This window comes from Daucus carota, chromosome 4, assembly GCF_001625215.2.
Source record: "Daucus carota subsp. sativus chromosome 4, DH1 v3.0, whole genome shotgun sequence".
Lineage (NCBI taxonomy): Eukaryota > Viridiplantae > Streptophyta > Magnoliopsida > Apiales > Apiaceae > Daucus > Daucus carota.
The window spans coordinates 8,581,994-8,603,480 of NC_030384.2; the positions used below are offsets into that span (position 1 = coordinate 8,581,994).

At 34.3% G+C, this 21,487-nt stretch overlaps 1 long non-coding RNA gene across 1 annotated transcript; it reads left to right on the top strand.

Moving 5' to 3' along the window:
• The first annotated feature begins 558 nt into the window (after positions 1-558).
• Positions 559-15,470, top strand: LOC135152370 (uncharacterized). The gene is made up of 7 exons (XR_010291451.1): positions 559-1,219; positions 2,888-3,080; positions 3,965-6,846; positions 8,515-8,707; positions 9,592-12,473; positions 14,167-14,359; positions 15,244-15,470. It is a non-coding gene; the product is annotated as an uncharacterized LOC135152370 (long non-coding RNA).
• Positions 15,471-21,487: the final 6,017 nt, after the last annotated feature.

The following is a 21,487-nucleotide window of genomic DNA, read 5'->3' on the forward strand; positions in this document are numbered from 1 at the left end:
TATTCTACATCGTTAGTGATGCTTCTCAACATATCGCGACTATCTGGACAATATGAATTCACTGCTTAGAATACCAAGAACCTGTCAGTGACTAGTCACCGTACAAAGAATTCCTTCTACCCTTACAATATCCCGATTAAATACAAGTCATGGATCTCGTGTCAGGCCTATCAAATTTAATCATATGATTTCTTATTCATAATGCAAAGGTCATATTAATGTAAATTAGAAACTCCTTTCTAATTTCATACACTCTGTGTGACGACTCGGATTTTAGATATTATTTTATTATTTTTATTCATGATTATTCGAGAAAAATGAGGAATAAAATTCTATATTTTATTCCAGTTTTATAATTTTCAAATATTTTCCGACTCATTAGGATATCGAAATTTTGTTGTGTGTTTTGAATTGAATACCATGTTAAATATATGAATTACTTGTTCTATGATTTAACTTTAGTATCTGGATGTGATTTATGCTTGTGTGTATATCTGTTACAAACTTTTGTGTTGCTTTATAAATATTTATGATTTTCTTTAAAATGGATTATAGGAAATTGAATTTCTTAAAATACAAAAATGACTTGTAAAATTCTTTTAATTACTTGAAAATGGTAATGAATATTTTTAGGAGTTTTGAAAATATTAAAAATATTATTTTTGTAGAAGTTTCATGTTTAAATATTTCTTGAACACAATTAACTTCTAAATTACGTATAAATTTCAGTAATGCTTCATAAATCCCGAAACTTTTATTTTATTAGTTTTATAATATTCCGGGATTTATAAAAATATGTTGGTGATGTTTCCAAGATACTATAATAGCGAGATATTCCGATAATATAGTTAAAAGCGGGTCCGAGTCAATTGGTTATTCAGATTATTAAAGGCACGTGGAAGTACAAGACTTAGCCACGTACCCTTTTACAGCACCGCCTCGTTTTGCCGACCTTCATATTATCATAAATCAAAATCTCATTCCTCTAAATCTATCGTCTCTCTCTCTCTCGCATATTTCTCCTTCCTCCCTCAAACCAACAGTCGCCTCCCCTATATGCTGTTTGTCGACATCGATGCCCTCCGTTTTTCTCTCCAACACTGCCGCTGTTCTCAGTTCTGCGATTGAAGTCGCGACAACCGCTGTCTAATCGACTACCGATGCTCCGTTTCTGGCAACCCAGGCTCTGTCCTCCACCTTCTGACCATATTCTTGTTCGGTACAACCCTGTCCTTATTATATCCATGAGTTGGGATGAATTTTAGTGTGAATTGTTGTATATATGTGTTATATAGTTTAGTCAAATTTGGTGTTGAATTATCTATGAAATTTGGATTACGATGATGCGATTAAGGGCTGATTTGATTTCAAAAATGTAGATTATTTACGGTTAATTGGGTAATTGAAAGAAGATTGGAGTTGGTGGTTGTATCATTCAAAGTGTGTGGTACTATATGTATGTTATTGTGTGTATAATCGAGAATGGGTGTTACTAGTTGGCTTAATTGATTTCGAGCTTGGATTTAGAGTTAAGTAGTTAAATTGAAAGTGGTGGTGTATATGTTTATATATGCAGAGTAAGTGGTACTTTGTTTTGATATAATTATGTGTATTTATGTGGTTCAAGTTATTTTGATATCTAAGCTATTGATCTTATAATGATATACATATACGTGCTTAATTGATATTTGAATTGGTTGTGGTCTGGTGATTGTACTTGGTACGTTTAATTAGTACTATAATTAGATGAGTTGGGTACTAAATCTTTGGGTTGAGTTATGTACTTGTGTTTGGTCGGGTATTTCAATAGTTTAAGTAGTGGATTAAAGATTTAGAAATTATTCATACTTGAGTTGAAAGTTTTGGCTATCGCTGGTCTGTTTTGCAGCATAATTCTGGGTTAATTGAGTTGAGTTATGTGCTTAATCTTTCTTTAATAATTTGCTACTTGAAGTCTAGATCAAGCACCAAAAGGAATTTCGAAGTTTCATTAAACGAGCTAAAAGATATGCATGTTTTACTGCGAAATGCGCTGAAAATTCTGGGCAGGTGTGTCCTATTCCAGGCCCTGTTTTGCTACTTTAAACTCGAGCTCTGCTTCTCAAATTTTTACTGGAGTTAGATGTTAGTGTCTGGAATATGTCATTAAAATTTTATACAAACAGACCAATTTTTTTATTTATTAAAATTCTTAGCGTGGGGCTGGTTCTGCAGGGCAGATTCAGGTTCCTGACTTGCAGGCCCTGTTTTACTCCCTTAAACATGGAATTTGCTTCTGAAATTTTTATAGTCTCATAAAAATTTTGTATTAAAGCGATAAATTTTCAATTTGTTAAAAATCATAGAGTGAGGGCTGTTTGAACTATTTGTTCTAGTTTTCTTTCTTTGATTAGTGCATAGGAGGAGTTTATACTTGGTTGGTCAGTGTCAATCATGTCTAATAGTGATATATGATTTCAAATCTAGCTACGTAAGTGTGCATACTGTGATATTGTGTTTTAATTGATATTGGTCCTGTACTTATTGGTTTATTGAGTTGGATTGAGTTGCTTACTTGTTGAATAATATAAGAAAACATGTGGATAGTCCGATAAATAGAGGAAGTGCTGTCTCATTTTCGTTAGAAACTATATATGTTTTATTTGTTAAAGGATATTAAATAAGATAAGAATAAGGTGACATGGTTAACTGAAACATGTTATATGATAACTTATCAATATTGACTTTTAATAGCTATAAAAGTTAATTGTTCAACTATGTGCTATGTGTTTGTCTGACTATGTGGTATATATATGCGAAGGGTAGATATATGATAGGTATTAATGCTTTTCGAGCTTAGTTAATCTGTCTGATCCGACGACTGAAATACTATTTTGCCATCGTATAGAATTGAACGAGACGTTGATCGAGGCATTGATCGAGAAGTGATTGAAATGGGTATTCAAAAATAGCTAAGTTGTGTTGCAAGTTGAAGTTGGGCAGAGATTGTTATAGATAGAATCTTGTCAGAAGCTGGCAGAAAGGAATGATATGGCACTACATAGTGTTATTAGAAATCTGAGCTAGACACCGGAGTTAAGGCAAGTATATATCCTACCTACTTTCTCTTTAAAAGATTTTGCTCCTGCAATGCTTTTGTTATGCTTTGAATATTGCAAAACTCCTTATAGAATTAGACTTCTACTAATTACGAGTATTCTGGAATTACCCAAGTATGAAATGGAATACCTTTTGTCACTTATATCTTGCAAATGTATCAACTTTATTATCATCCTTATCTTCTACAACTGCTAGTTACTTATTATTGAGCTTAGAACCTTGTTTTCTTACCTCCCTTTTAACTACAACAAATTGTGTTCTTGCTTATAAAAAAACTAGTTCACTTGTTTGTTCCTGACCCAGAAATGAAACCCATTTCCTGAAAGACCTTAGTTATCATCATACAACCTACCCCGCCATTATTATAAAATACATTGATACACTTGATTCAGTAACCTATACCCTTGATAAAGAATACTTAATTAGTAGAAATCTAATGCTAAGGTGTTGAAATGAATATTTGGTTGAGAATCAATGTTGCTTAAGATTTTGAACCTTAAATGATTTGATTTATCTGTTTTAGAAAGGGAATTGGATGAAAATGTTTTATGACCGAGGCGCCGGTCCCAATTGAATTATTAAAGGCCAAAGTGTGCCTAGGATCCTTTATATTTGAGAACTCGTATTGAATATGCGGGTTCGGAGCTATGTCGTGGGCTGATCACCCAGCTTAGCTCGTAGCGTCTTATCTGGTTCCAATTCCATAAAGGAGAAACTGGTTGGTTTAAATCATATTATGTTGGTATCATTATCTTTATATCATTGTCAGGTTTTACATACTGTTTGATTTATTGTTGGTTTGGATATTATATACTTGCTGAGCATTCTTTTGCTCATTCTTGCTATTTCTTCTAACCCCTTTCAGATAATGTTAAAGATGGTTCGCCTATTTAGGCTAAGCATAAGAGTAAGGCTAGGCGAGGATTGCAAGTGACTAAGTTTCAACCTGATGGTCAGGAAGAGTATCCAAGATCGAGTCTTTGGGACTAGTGGTAATTAGAGTTGTCTAAATTTGATTTAGTTGTAAAAACATGTAATAGAATTTATTAGTTTTATTTTTCTGATTTCAATACTATAGCCTGTTTGCGATCCTGTTTTAAAGGGGGTTAAACTTTGTTCTTTTAAATCTTTTATTAAAGCTTTCAGGTTTTAAATCCTCTGTTTTTTTAAGCTTTTCAAAAATACAGGTTTTCAAAACTGTAAATCATATTTAAAATATCCAGGTTTTGAAATTTCTATTTTACTCTCTTTCAAATATATAGGTTTTAAATTTTTTTTCATATAGTGGCACCAAATCCAGACCCCCGGATTTGAGGGCTGTCACAGTTGGTATCAGAGCTGGAGGTTATAAGTTATTGAAATCAGAATATAGGTGGTAATAATAGGTTTTAAAAAAAAAAAAAGATTACGTGGTGTGACCTCATATAGAGGTATCGTAAGACTATTTGGGGATAGTCTCTCCGAGCAGAATAGAATGAAGCTAGATGATTAAGTTTAAGTGTTTATAGTTATAGACATCACAATTCCTAATTCTAGTTCTTTCAGTCCTAGTATATTGACCAATTTAGAGTTATATCATATTAAGAAGGTCAGAATTAGACTATCAGAAGAACCTTAAAATTTGAAACATTTGAGGTCGAACTAGTAGACATTCTCACACAGTCTAATGTATCATTGTAGTATCTGCCAAGTGTTGAGTGCTATTTGGAGATTCACCTTTTGATTCTTGTCAGAGATATATAGAATTGGCGAATAGACATGTCCGCGTTTAAAGCTTTGTATATATTTAAGGAGTGAGTGTTAGAGCTACGTAGATTTCGTGTTAGATTACTCGATCTAGTACTTATGAGTGAGTTAAGACGTCAACATTATATGTTGATAATTTTATAAAGTAGGATAAGACTTCTGATCGACAACGATATCAATGATGGGATCTGCAGAGGCTATTACGAGTCAACGATAATATATGCAAGTGATCAGTAGAACGTCAAGAAGAATCACTGGAATCAGAACGAGTCATCAAAGGAATCGATCAAGAAGACATCTGTGAAAATACTGGCAATACCTTCCTCACTGTTGATTATATTGATTTTTTTTTTCCCTCATCATTGATTTGTTTAGACATCACTTTCATAAAGTTTTTTTGGTGAAGAATATATCTTTCCCTCTCACTTGAGTTCTCAAATGATACATGTGTTTACCGTAACACCTTTGGAATCTATTCAATTTTTGATATTTTTGGACCCTTTCATATTCTCTACTCTAACTGAGGTGAACAACCCTACTTACAGGGGACACAAGGACTATCTGTCTGTGTGATAGAAGTTGGATGGGACGCCATCACTTGTGTGTGTTGTATACACAAGAAGGTTAACTATCTTTAGTAGTGTCTTAATCCAGACACGCAACACTGAGTTCTTTAGATCATATTGGTCTCTCAGTTATTCCCTCATTCAAATGAGATTTATTCAACAAACTCATAATTATATGACCATAATCATGTGACATTTGCTTTGATATATGAAATCTGTCATACTTTTAAATCTTCAAAATTCTTGTTATCTCTAATAGTTTGAAGGTATGCCAATCAAGTTTCCAATATGAATTAAGACTTTGTAGTAAGGTGTACCATGGATAAAAGCAGATGACAACGCGGGTATCCGGCAGCGATCAAGAAAAATATTATATCATAAACAAAGAGTATTACGGATTATAGAGATCGTACGCTCCAGTTTGCTTTCCGCTGATTCCGAGGACGGAATCTTTTTAAAGGGGGTAGATTGTGACGACTCGGATTTTAGATATTATTTTATTATTTTTATTCATGATTATTCGAGAAAAATGAGGAATAAAATTCTATATTTTATTCCAGTTTTATAATTTTCAAATATTTTCCGACTCATTAGGATATCGAAATTTTGTTGTGTGTTTTGAATTGAATACCATGTTAAATATATGAATTACTTGTTCTATGATTTAACTTTAGTATCTGGATGTGATTTATGCTTGTGTGTATATCTGTTACAAACTTTTGTGTTGTTTTATAAATATTTATGATTTTCTTTAAAATGGATTATAGGAAATTGAATTTCTTAAAATACAAAAATGACTTGTAAAATTCTTTTAATTACTTGAAAATGGTAATGAATATTTTTAGGAGTTTTGAAAATATTAAAAATATTATTTTTGTAGAAGTTTCATGTTTAAATATTTCTTGAACACAATTAACTTCTAAATTACGTATAAATTTCAGTAATGCTTCATAAATCCCGAAACTTTTATTTTATTAGTTTTATAATATTCCGGGATTTATAAAAATATGTTGGTGATGTTTCCAAGATACTATAATAGCGAGATATTCCGATAATATAGTTAAAAGCGGGTCCGAGTCAATTGGTTATTCAGATTATTAAAGGCACGTGGAAGTACAAGACTTAGCCACGTACCCTTTTACAGCACCGCCTCGTTTTGCCGACCTTCATATTATCATAAATCAAAATCTCATTCCTCTAAATCTATCGTCTCTCTCTCTCTCTCTCGCATATTTCTCCTTCCTCCCTCAAACCAACAGTCGCCTCCCCTATATGCTGTTTGTCGACATCGATGCCCTCCGTTTTTCTCTCCAACACTGCCGCTGTTCTCAGTTCTGCGATTGAAGTCGCGACAACCGCTGTCTAATCGACTACCGATGCTCCGTTTCTGGCAACCCAGGCTCTGTCCTCCACCTTCTGACCATATTCTTGTTCGGTACAACCCTGTCCTTATTATATCCATGAGTTGGGATGAATTTTAGTGTGAATTGTTGTATATATGTGTTATATAGTTTAGTCAAATTTGGTGTTGAATTATCTATGAAATTTGGATTACGATGATGCGATTAAGGGCTGATTTGATTTCAAAAATGTAGATTATTTACGGTTAATTGGGTAATTGAAAGAAGATTGGAGTTGGTGGTTGTATCATTCAAAGTGTGTGGTACTATATGTATGTTATTGTGTGTATAATCGAGAATGGGTGTTACTAGTTGGCTTAATTGATTTCGAGCTTGGATTTAGAGTTAAGTAGTTAAATTGAAAGTGGTGGTGTATATGTTTATATATGCAGAGTAAGTGGTACTTTGTTTTGATATAATTATGTGTATTTATGTGGTTCAAGTTATTTTGATATCTAAGCTATTGATCTTATAATGATATACATATACGTGCTTAATTGATATTTGAATTGGTTGTGGTCTGGTGATTGTACTTGGTACGTTTAATTAGTACTATAATTAGATGAGTTGGGTACTAAATCTTTGGGTTGAGTTATGTACTTGTGTTTGGTCGGGTATTTCAATAGTTTAAGTAGTGGATTAAAGATTTAGAAATTATTCATACTTGAGTTGAAAGTTTTGGCTATCGCTGGTCTGTTTTGCAGCATAATTCTGGGTTAATTGAGTTGAGTTATGTGCTTAATCTTTCTTTAATAATTTGCTACTTGAAGTCTAGATCAAGCACCAAAAGGAATTTCAAAGTTTCATTAAACGAGCTAAAAGATATGCATGTTTTACTGCGAAATGCGCTGAAAATTCTGGGCAGGTGTGTCCTATTCCAGGCCCTGTTTTGCTACTTTAAACTCGAGCTCTGCTTCTCAAATTTTTACTGGAGTTAGATGTTAGTGTCTGGAATATGTCATTAAAATTTTATACAAACAGACCAATTTTTTTATTTATTAAAATTCTTAGCGTGGGGCTGGTTCTGCAGGGCAGATTCAGGTTCCTGACTTGCAGGCCCTGTTTTACTCCCTTAAACATGGAATTTGCTTCTGAAATTTTTATAGTCTCATAAAATTTTTTTATTAAAGCGATAAATTTTCAATTTGTTAAAAATCATAGAGTGAGGGCTGTTTGAACTATTTGTTCTAGTTTTCTTTCTTTGATTAGTGCATAGGAGGAGTTTACACTTGGTTGGTCAGTGTCAATCATGTCTAATAGTGATATATGATTTCAAATCTAGCTACGTAAGTGTGCATACTGTGATATTGTGTTTTAATTGATATTGGTCCTGTACTTATTGGTTTATTGAGTTGGATTGAGTTGCTTACTTGTTGAATAATATAAGAAAACATGTGGATAGTCCGATAAATAGAGGAAGTGCTGTCTCATTTTCGTTAGAAACTATATATGTTTTATTTGTTAAAGGATATTAAATAAGATAAGAATAAGGTGACATGGTTAACTGAAACATGTTATATGATAACTTATCAATATTGACTTTTAATAGCTATAAAAGTTAATTGTTCAACTATGTGCTATGTGTTTGTCTGACTATGTGGTATATATATGCGAAGGGTAGATATATGATAGGTATTAATGCTTTTCGAGCTTAGTTAATCTGTCTGATCCGACGACTGAAATACTATTTTGCCATCGTATAGAATTGAACGAGACGTTGATCGAGGCATTGATCGAGAAGTGATTGAAATGGGTATTCAAAAATAGCTAAGTTGTGTTGCAAGTTGAAGTTGGGCAGAGATTGTTATAGATAGAATCTTGTCAGAAGCTGGCAGAAAGGAATGATATGGCACTACATAGTGTTATTAGAAATCTGAGCTAGACACCGGAGTTAAGGCAAGTATATATCCTACCTACTTTCTCTTTAAAAGATTTTGCTCCTGCAATGCTTTTGTTATGCTTTGAATATTGCAAAACTCCTTATAGAATTAGACTTCTACTAATTACGAGTATTCTGGAATTACCCAAGTATGAAATGGAATACCTTTTGTCACTTATATCTTGCAAATGTATCAACTTTATTATCATCCTTATCTTCTACAACTGCTAGTTACTTATTATTGAGCTTAGAACCTTGTTTTCTTACCTCCCTTTTAACTACAACAAATTGTGTTCTTGCTTATAAAAAAACTAGTTCACTTGTTTGTTCCTGACCCAGAAATGAAACCCATTTCCTGAAAGACCTTAGTTATCATCATACAACCTACCCCGCCATTATTATAAAATACATTGATACACTTGATTCAGTAACCTATACCCTTGATAAAGAATACTTAATTAGTAGAAATCTAATGCTAAGGTGTTGAAATGAATATTTGGTTGAGAATCAATGTTGCTTAAGATTTTGAACCTTAAATGATTTGATTTATCTGTTTTAGAAAGGGAATTGGATGAAAATGTTTTATGACCGAGGCGCCGGTCCCAATTGAATTATTAAAGGCCAAAGTGTGCCTAGGATCCTTTATATTTGAGAACTCGTATTGAATATGCGGGTTCGGAGCTATGTCGTGGGCTGATCACCCAGCTTAGCTCGTAGCGTCTTATCTGGTTCCAATTCCATAAAGGAGAAACTGGTTGGTTTAAATCATATTATGTTGGTATCATTATCTTTATATCATTGTCAGGTTTTACATACTGTTTGATTTATTGTTGGTTTGGATATTATATACTTGCTGAGCATTCTTTTGCTCATTCTTGCTATTTCTTCTAACCCCTTTCAGATAATGTTAAAGATGGTTCGCCTATTTAGGCTAAGCATAAGAGTAAGGCTAGGCGAGGATTGCAAGTGACTAAGTTTCAACCTGATGGTCAGGAAGAGTATCCAAGATCGAGTCTTTGGGACTAGTGGTAATTAGAGTTGTCTAAATTTGATTTAGTTGTAAAAACATGTAATAGAATTTATTAGTTTTATTTTTCTGATTTCAATACTATAGCCTGTTTGCGATCCTGTTTTAAAGGGGGTTAAACTTTGTTCTTTTAAATCTTTTATTAAAGCTTTCAGGTTTTAAATCCTCTGTTTTTTTAAGCTTTTCAAAAATACAGGTTTTCAAAACTGTAAATCATATTTAAAATATCCAGGTTTTGAAATTTCTATTTTACTCTCTTTCAAATATATAGGTTTTAAATTTTTTTTCATATAGTGGCACCAAATCCAGACCCCCGGATTTGAGGGCTGTCACAGTTGGTATCAGAGCTGGAGGTTATAAGTTATTGAAATCAGAATATAGGTGGTAATAATAGGTTTTAAAAAAAAAAAAAAGATTACGTGGTGTGACCTCATATAGAGGTATCGTAAGACTATTTGGGGATAGTCTCTCCGAGCAGAATAGAATGAAGCTAGATGATTAAGTTTAAGTGTTTATAGTTATAGACATCACAATTCCTAATTCTAGTTCTTTCAGTCCTAGTATATTGACCAATTTAGAGTTATATCATATTAAGAAGGTCAGAATTAGACTATCAGAAGAACCTTAAAATTTGAAACATTTGAGGTCGAACTAGTAGACATTCTCACACAGTCTAATGTATCATTGTAGTATCTGCCAAGTGTTGAGTGCTATTTGGAGATTCACCTTTTGATTCTTGTCAGAGATATATAGAATTGGCGAATAGACATGACCGCGTTTAAAGCTTTGTATATATTTAAGGAGTGAGTGTTAGAGCTACGTAGATTTCGTGTTAGATTACTCGATCTAGTACTTATGAGTGAGTTAAGACGTCAACATTATATGTTGATAATTTTATAAAGTAGGATAAGACTTCTGATCGACAACGATATCAATGATGGGATCTGCAGAGGCTATTACGAGTCAACGATAATATATGCAAGTGATCACTAGAACGTCAAGAAGAATCACTGGAATCAGAACGAGTCATCAAAGGAATCGATCAAGAAGACATCTGTGAAAATACTGGCAATACCTTCCTCACTGTTGATTATATTGATTTTTTTTTCCCTCATCATTGATTTGTTTAGACATCACTTTCATAAAGTTTTTTTGGTGAAGAATATATCTTTCCCTCTCACTTGAGTTCTCAAATGATACATGTGTTTACCGTAACACCTTTGGAATCTATTCAATTTTTGATATTTTTGGACCCTTTCATATTCTCTACTCTAACTGAGGTGAACAACCCTACTTACAGGGGACACAAGGACTATCTGTCTGTGTGATAGAAGTTGGATGGGACGCCATCACTTGTGTGTGTTGTATACACAAGAAGGTTAACTATCTTTAGTAGTGTCTTAATCCAGACACGCAACACTGAGTTCTTTAGATCATATTGGTCTCTCAGTTATTCCCTCATTCAAATGAGATTTATTCAACAAACTCATAATTATATGACCATAATCATGTGACATTTGCTTTGATATATGAAATCTGTCATACTTTTAAATCTTCAAAATTCTTGTTATCTCTAATAGTTTGAAGGTATGCCAATCAAGTTTCCAATATGAATTAAGACTTTGTAGTAAGGTGTACCATGGATAAAAGCAGATGACAACGCGGGTATCCGGCAGCGATCAAGAAAAATATTATATCATAAACAAAGAGTATTACGGATTATAGAGATCGTACGCTCCAGTTTGCTTTCCGCTGATTCCGAGGACGGAATCTTTTTAAAGGGGGTAGATTGTGACGACTCGGATTTTAGATATTATTTTATTATTTTTATTCATGATTATTCGAGAAAAATGAGGAATAAAATTCTATATTTTATTCCAGTTTTATAATTTTCAAATATTTTCCGACTCATTAGGATATCGAAATTTTGTTGTGTGTTTTGAATTGAATACCATGTTAAATATATGAATTACTTGTTCTATGATTTAACTTTAGTATCTGGATGTGATTTATGCTTGTGTGTATATCTGTTACAAACTTTTGTGTTGTTTTATAAATATTTATGATTTTCTTTAAAATGGATTATAGGAAATTGAATTTCTTAAAATACAAAAATGACTTGTAAAATTCTTTTAATTACTTGAAAATGGTAATGAATATTTTTAGGAGTTTTGAAAATATTAAAAATATTATTTTTGTAGAAGTTTCATGTTTAAATATTTCTTGAACACAATTAACTTCTAAATTACGTATAAATTTCAGTAATGCTTCATAAATCCCGAAACTTTTATTTTATTAGTTTTATAATATTCCGGGATTTATAAAAATATGTTGGTGATGTTTCCAAGATACTATAATAGCGAGATATTCCGATAATATAGTTAAAAGCGGGTCCGAGTCAATTGGTTATTCAGATTATTAAAGGCACGTGGAAGTACAAGACTTAGCCACGTACCCTTTTACAGCACCGCCTCGTTTTGCCGACCTTCATATTATCATAAATCAAAATCTCATTCCTCTAAATCTATCGTCTCTCTCTCTCTCTCTCGCATATTTCTCCTTCCTCCCTCAAACCAACAGTCGCCTCCCCTATATGCTGTTTGTCGACATCGATGCCCTCCGTTTTTCTCTCCAACACTGCCGCTGTTCTCAGTTCTGCGATTGAAGTCGCGACAACCGCTGTCTAATCGACTACCGATGCTCCGTTTCTGGCAACCCAGGCTCTGTCCTCCACCTTCTGACCATATTCTTGTTCGGTACAACCCTGTCCTTATTATATCCATGAGTTGGGATGAATTTTAGTGTGAATTGTTGTATATATGTGTTATATAGTTTAGTCAAATTTGGTGTTGAATTATCTATGAAATTTGGATTACGATGATGCGATTAAGGGCTGATTTGATTTCAAAAATGTAGATTATTTACGGTTAATTGGGTAATTGAAAGAAGATTGGAGTTGGTGGTTGTATCATTCAAAGTGTGTGGTACTATATGTATGTTATTGTGTGTATAATCGAGAATGGGTGTTACTAGTTGGCTTAATTGATTTCGAGCTTGGATTTAGAGTTAAGTAGTTAAATTGAAAGTGGTGGTGTATATGTTTATATATGCAGAGTAAGTGGTACTTTGTTTTGATATAATTATGTGTATTTATGTGGTTCAAGTTATTTTGATATCTAAGCTATTGATCTTATAATGATATACATATACGTGCTTAATTGATATTTGAATTGGTTGTGGTCTGGTGATTGTACTTGGTACGTTTAATTAGTACTATAATTAGATGAGTTGGGTACTAAATCTTTGGGTTGAGTTATGTACTTGTGTTTGGTCGGGTATTTCAATAGTTTAAGTAGTGGATTAAAGATTTAGAAATTATTCATACTTGAGTTGAAAGTTTTGGCTATCGCTGGTCTGTTTTGCAGCATAATTCTGGGTTAATTGAGTTGAGTTATGTGCTTAATCTTTCTTTAATAATTTGCTACTTGAAGTCTAGATCAAGCACCAAAAGGAATTTCAAAGTTTCATTAAACGAGCTAAAAGATATGCATGTTTTACTGCGAAATGCGCTGAAAATTCTGGGCAGGTGTGTCCTATTCCAGGCCCTGTTTTGCTACTTTAAACTCGAGCTCTGCTTCTCAAATTTTTACTGGAGTTAGATGTTAGTGTCTGGAATATGTCATTAAAATTTTATACAAACAGACCAATTTTTTTATTTATTAAAATTCTTAGCGTGGGGCTGGTTCTGCAGGGCAGATTCAGGTTCCTGACTTGCAGGCCCTGTTTTACTCCCTTAAACATGGAATTTGCTTCTGAAATTTTTATAGTAGATTGTAATAATGCTTAAGAGTGTCTCATAAAAATTTTTTATTAAAGCGATAAATTTTCAATTTGTTAAAAATCATAGAGTGAGGGCTGTTTGAACTATTTGTTCTAGTTTTCTTTCTTTGATTAGTGCATAGGAGGAGTTTACACTTGGTTGGTCAGTGTCAATCATGTCTAATAGTGATATATGATTTCAAATCTAGCTACGTAAGTGTGCATACTGTGATATTGTGTTTTAATTGATATTGGTCCTGTACTTATTGGTTTATTGAGTTGGATTGAGTTGCTTACTTGTTGAATAATATAAGAAAACATGTGGATAGTCCGATAAATAGAGGAAGTGCTGTCTCATTTTCGTTAGAAACTATATATGTTTTATTTGTTAAAGGATATTAAATAAGATAAGAATAAGGTGACATGGTTAACTGAAACATGTTATATGATAACTTATCAATATTGACTTTTAATAGCTATAAAAGTTAATTGTTCAACTATGTGCTATGTGTTTGTCTGACTATGTGGTATATATATGCGAAGGGTAGATATATGATAGGTATTAATGCTTTTCGAGCTTAGTTAATCTGTCTGATCCGACGACTGAAATACTATTTTGCCATCGTATAGAATTGAACGAGACGTTGATCGAGGCATTGATCGAGAAGTGATTGAAATGGGTATTCAAAAATAGCTAAGTTGTGTTGCAAGTTGAAGTTGGGCAGAGATTGTTATAGATAGAATCTTGTCAGAAGCTGGCAGAAAGGAATGATATGGCACTACATAGTGTTATTAGAAATCTGAGCTAGACACCGGAGTTAAGGCAAGTATATATCCTACCTACTTTCTCTTTAAAAGATTTTGCTCCTGCAATGCTTTTGTTATGCTTTGAATATTGCAAAACTCCTTATAGAATTAGACTTCTACTAATTACGAGTATTCTGGAATTACCCAAGTATGAAATGGAATACCTTTTGTCACTTATATCTTGCAAATGTATCAACTTTATTATCATCCTTATCTTCTACAACTGCTAGTTACTTATTATTGAGCTTAGAACCTTGTTTTCTTACCTCCCTTTTAACTACAACAAATTGTGTTCTTGCTTATAAAAAAACTAGTTCACTTGTTTGTTCCTGACCCAGAAATGAAACCCATTTCCTGAAAGACCTTAGTTATCATCATACAACCTACCCCGCCATTATTATAAAATACATTGATACACTTGATTCAGTAACCTATACCCTTGATAAAGAATACTTAATTAGTAGAAATCTAATGCTAAGGTGTTGAAATGAATATTTGGTTGAGAATCAATGTTGCTTAAGATTTTGAACCTTAAATGATTTGATTTATCTGTTTTAGAAAGGGAATTGGATGAAAATGTTTTATGACCGAGGCGCCGGTCCCAATTGAATTATTAAAGGCCAAAGTGTGCCTAGGATCCTTTATATTTGAGAACTCGTATTGAATATGCGGGTTCGGAGCTATGTCGTGGGCTGATCACCCAGCTTAGCTCGTAGCGTCTTATCTGGTTCCAATTCCATAAAGGAGAAACTGGTTGGTTTAAATCATATTATGTTGGTATCATTATCTTTATATCATTGTCAGGTTTTACATACTGTTTGATTTATTGTTGGTTTGGATATTATATACTTGCTGAGCATTCTTTTGCTCATTCTTGCTATTTCTTCTAACCCCTTTCAGATAATGTTAAAGATGGTTCGCCTATTTAGGCTAAGCATAAGAGTAAGGCTAGGCGAGGATTGCAAGTGACTAAGTTTCAACCTGATGGTCAGGAAGAGTATCCAAGATCGAGTCTTTGGGACTAGTGGTAATTAGAGTTGTCTAAATTTGATTTAGTTGTAAAAACATGTAATAGAATTTATTAGTTTTATTTTTCTGATTTCAATACTATAGCCTGTTTGCGATCCTGTTTTAAAGGGGGTTAAACTTTGTTCTTTTAAATCTTTTATTAAAGCTTTCAGGTTTTAAATCCTCTGTTTTTTTTCAGCTTTTCAAAAATACAGGTTTTCAAAACTGTAAATCATATTTAAAATATCCAGGTTTTGAAATTTCTATTTTACTCTCTTTCAAATATATAGGTTTTAAATTGTTTTTCATATAGTGGCACCAAATCCAGACCCCCGGATTTGAGGGCTGTCACACTCTGGCCAGAGATTCCAGAACTTGCATACTAAGAATAACATAGGATATTATCTTCCTCTACTGGAAGGGGTATATCCTCTATTGACGTTAACTATCTTTATACACAAATACCTATGCCCAGAATAGACCTTATGGATGTCCTTGAGACTAAGGACTAAACAAAGCACAGTTCATTATATACAAGATAGCTTTAAAGGCCTCAAGTCTAAGGACACTTGTACAACTATCACTCAGTGAATAACTATTGACACATGAGTAATCTCCATTAGTTGTTGATAAGCGTGCATTTTATCTTAATATTGTCCCTATATTTTAGTTATTTTGTACTTAATTGGATTTTTATTTAATAAATATTAATGTTTTATTGTAGAATGCAAGGAATTCTAATCAAATATGCATTGGAGTTTAAATAGAAAGAATTGGAGTTTAATTCGAATAAAATTCGGATTTTAAAGCCAGCTGCGCAGCATTCAGTGTTTGGGCCATATCTGGAGTTCTAGAAGTCCAAATCAGGTGATTCATAAGCCCACGCGAAGATTAGAACAAGGCCTTTAATTCAGAGGTGGACTTGCATTTTTATCCCAGTCTAATCAGCCCAGAATTAGAGTCAAAAAGTCAACTGCGAATTTTCTCTTTTGGGAATTCTATTCTGATTCGGAAATCTCTTTGTATTTTCATTGATTCACTAAAAATACTTTTAATATAGATATTAGGGTTTTAGTATCGAGAGAGAATTAGAGAGACACAATACGAGATAGAGAAAGGAGGCACAAGCATAGAGAGAAAGAAGAAGCGAGACGGAAGATATTTCAGCCATTGAAGACATTCAGTGGATTTGTTTCTTCATCTCTTTGTTTAGAATTCTCTCCTTAACTCTTGTTATGATGAACATGTGTTTTTTATTCTTGGTTGATTTTGAGATGTTGAGTATGAACTAATTGTATAGAGTTGGGATTTTTATGGAACCCTAGCATGAGAATTTTGGTGTTTTGTTAAAGAGTATTGTATGCAATTTTGTGGTTTACTCAAGTGTTTTTCATGTTAATACTTGCTATTGTCTGATCAACTCTAGTGGGTTATTGAGTTAATTATAATACCGAGAGGGTTATGATTAATTGACACAACACTTGAGTGGTGCATGATTATATCTTTTGATTATAATTTAGTTACGGTATAGACATATGTTGCGACCATGCATAGCTTTGTGAATTGATGCTTAATTGGATTCCGAATATTAAATTGGCATAGACATATGTTAGTTTATTTTTAGGAATTATATCATAGTGATTTTGAGAGAAACCTGTGACCATTGAATTCTAGCTAGTAAATTGTGATTTGCTGCAATATTCGCGACTCTTTTACCGATATTCTTGTGTTAGGGGGAAGTAATTATCCTGACTTATCTTCTCATATTTGAAACTCGTTAAGCTCTTTAGTATAATTTTAGTATAAAAACCATCACCAATTTATTGTGTGTTCGATAACTAGACTGTTATATTTTATTTGTGATTGATACGTTTAAATAGTCCTTAAGGAACGATATCTAGTATTTATTACTATATTACTTGTTTGCTATTGTGTACACTTGCACATTAGTATTTTACGCAACAGTTGTTCAACTTATCGAGTCATGTTCAGTGAACTTATTCCCTAATAAGCACCCACATACTAGTTATAGTGTCACCACACAAATGCCTATGAGAACAGACATCCTCCTGAAGGGAGCAAGCATAGTATGTACCAATCTTTGCGGATTCACTAACTTCCAATTAGTTATCCTATGATCAAAAACTGTTTAAGTCTAGAGTTGTCATCTTCTAGATCTCACTATTACAATCTCATTATAATTCTAGAAGCTTTACTCCAAACTATGGAACATCTTATTTTAAACACTTTTAATAGATAAAGCCCATAATAAAACCAAAAAAAGTCTTTTATTAATATTAATGAGATCAAATAGGAATGCAAGAAAGTTCTTCCTAACTCATCATACATGATTGGATTTAGGACAAACACTTTCAGGTTGTATCTCTTGCAGGAAGGAACAATATGTCGAAGCGCGCCTCCCCCTGACTGGGCGCGCCTTAAGGTAAATGTTCTTCCTGATACTCCTATGCGATATGTTGTATTTTTTGTATTGTTTGTACTCTTTGACGCGAGGAAGAATGTTAGGAAGCGCGCCTCCCCCTGACTGAGCGCGCCTTATGGTGAAAAGAATATATAGCGCGCCTCCCCCTAACAGGGCGCGCCTTAAGGTAAATATTCTTTCTTGATGCTCGTATGCGATTGGTTGTCGACTGTATCCCTGGCAAGAAGGATGTATGTTAGAAGGTACGCCTCCCTTCTAACAGGGCACACCTTAGGCACGGACTTGCTTCGCTTCACTTCAACACTCAGATCAACTGCATAACTCGACAACAAACGTCAGCAATTCCTCCCTCTCCATCATCGTCAACTCCTCTTGCCTCTTCATCAACAATATCATCTTGCTCCGACAACTTATCTCGCTTCTTCATCATCAAATTCTCTTGCCCCGAAGAACACCCCGTCTACAACGATCCTTCAACCCAACTAGGATCAGGTACAATCAACATCGACAAATCTTAGGAGGATCTTGACACATCACTCCCAATCAAGTCCTCTCGCCATTCTTGCCAAAGTAATCAAGACTCCTTCATTCACCAAGGATGCAGCATCAGATCAGAAGTACCATAGCTCTCCACACTTACTCCAAACGCTTCACGTACATAATCTCCAAACGTCAAAGGGGCGACAGGTAAGACATTACAATTTCCTAATTGCAGCTCTCAAGGATGAAGCATATAAGGAGGTGGAACAAAATCCTTGGCTAAAGGCAAAGGAAGGAGCTAGGGATAACGCAAAGGAAAAATGGGGCGCGCCTTCCCCTAACAGGGTGCGCCATAAGGTAAATACTAACTTTACTATTTTACTAAATATGATTTTGTATATATGATTGTGTATAGGGACACGTCCAACATTCTAGGGAACTCTATCTTCATAATACTGTCTTTGTCAATCTTCAACAGTCTCCAAACAGATGATCTTCAACTTTCAACGGCACACCCATACATCTGTCGGGTCATACTTCACTCATCCTGCCAGCATCTCCATCCATCATAAATGTCAACCGTCAACAGCTTACCCTACATATCATCAGCCAAGGGCCTAGACCATGGACAGAGTTTTAGCTTCATCCAAGTTATCAGTCTTAGAAGCATTTAAAGCTGCGAATGATTGATCAACAATCCAGAAGTTACAAAAATGTTGTGCACTCCTACACATAACTCTTCAAGAATGGCACATCTTACATCAAAGGCTCATCATAGAGCAAGAATTTCAGATAACTCCAACCTTTATCTTCAATACACGTTGGAACTGGGGGGTAGTAGTTGTTACACCAAAAATTCAACATTAGGCGCGGCTAAACATAGGCCGCGCCCAAAGGAAAGAATTAGCTTCAGCGCCTGAATCGTCTATAACTCAAGCGTCTGCCGATCTGAGATCCTGGTAAAAAACAATAGCTCCAGGGTGCGCACATCTTAAGGCACGCCAAGTCTACAGGTACTTAAAAGATTTTACGTTATCATGAACCTACTAAAACGTATGGGAGCAACGACATGACTGCACGGATCAACGACAAAACAAGTTCAAAACCAGAAAATGCATTCTCTCATGAAGGGCTATTATATCTGCAAATACAGCTACATAGGGCGCGCCGTGATATCAAGCCACATCGACATCTAGTTGAAGGATCATCCAGAAGACCAGTCTGATTGGACACATCTATTATCTATGGCATCATCATTAGCACGTCTTCATCTCTTTGTTTAGAATTCTCTCCTCAACTCTTGTTATGATGAACATGTGTTTTTTATCTTGGTTGATTTTGAGATGTTGAGTATGAACTAATTGTATAAAGTTGGGATTTTTATGGAACCCTAGCATGAGAATTTTGGTGTTTTGTTAAAGAGTATTGTATGCAATTTTGTGGTTTACTCAAGTGTTTTTCATGTTAATACTTGCTATTGTCTGATCAACTCTAGTGGGTTATTGAGTTAATTATAATACCGAGAGGGTTATGATTAATTGACACAAGACTTGAGTGGTGCATGATTATATCTTTTGATTATAATTTAGTTACGGTATAGACATATGTTGTGACCATGCATAGCTTTGTGAATTGATGCTTAATTGGATTCCGAATATTAAATTGGCATAGACATATGTTAGTTTATTTTTAGGAATTATATCATAGTGATTTCGAGAGAAACCTGTGACCATTGAATTCTAGCTAGTAAATTGTGATTTGCTGCAATATTTCGAGACTCTTTTACCGATATTCTTTTGTTAGGGGGAAGTAATTATCCTGACTTATCTTCTCATATTTGAAACTCGTTAAGCTCTTTAGTATAATTTTAGTTGGTTAAAATTAGTTTTAGTATAAAAACCATCACCAATTTATTGTGTGTTCGATAACTAGACTGTTATATTTTATTTGTGATTGATACGTTTAAATAGTCCTTGAGGAACGATATCTAGTATTTATTACTATATTACTTGTTTGCTATTGTGTACACTTGCACATTAGTATTTTACGCAACAGTTGTTCAACTTATCGAGTCATGTTCAGTGAACTTATTCCCTAATAAGCACCCACATACTAGTTATAGTGTCACCACACAAATGCCTATGAGAACAAACATCCTCCTGAAGGGAGCAAGCATAGTATGTACCAATCTTTGAGGATTCACTAACTTCCAATTAGTTATTCTATGATCAGGAACTGTTTAAGTGTAGAGTTGTCATCTTCTAGATCTCACTATTAAAATCTCATTATATTTTTAGAAGCTTTACTCCAAACTATGGAACATCTTATTTTAAACACTTTAACTAGATAAAGCCCATAATAAAACCAAAAAAAGTCTTTTATTAATATTAATGAGATCAAATAGGAATACAAGAAAGTTCTTCATAACTCATCATACATGATTGGATTTAGGACAAACACTTTCAGGTTGTATCTCTTGCAGGAAGGAAGAATATGTCGAAGCGCGCCTCCCCCTGACTGGGCGCCTTAAGGTAAATGTTCTTCCTGATACTCCTATACGATATGTTGTATTTTTTGTATTGTTTGTACTCTTTGACGCGAGGAAGAATGTTAGGAAGCGCGCCTTCCCCTGACTGAGCGCGCCTTATGGTGAAAAGAATATATAGCGCGCCTCCCCCTAACAGGGCGCGCCTTAAGGTAAATATTCTTTCTTGATGCTCGTATGCGATTGGTTGTCGACTGTATCCCTGGCAAGAAGGATGTATGTTAGAAGGTACGCCTCCCTTCTAACAGGGCACACCTTAGGCACGGACTTGCTTCGCTTCACTTCAACACTCAGATCAACTGCATAACTCGACAACAAACGTCAGCAATTCCTCCCTCTCCATCATCGTCAACTCCTCTTGCCTCTTCATCAGCAATATCATCTTGCTCCGACAACTTATCTCGCTTCTTCATCATCAAATTCTCTTGCCCCGAAGAACACCCCGTCTACAACGATCCTTCAACCCAACTAGGATCAGGTACAATCAACATCGACAAATCTTAGGAGGATCTTGACACATCACTCCCAATCAAGTCCTCTCGCCATTCTTGCCAAAGTAATCAAGACTCCTTCATTCACCAAGGACGCAGCATCAGATCAGAAGTACCATAGCTCTCCACACTTACTCCAAACGCTTCACGTACATAATCTCCAAACGTCAAAGGGGC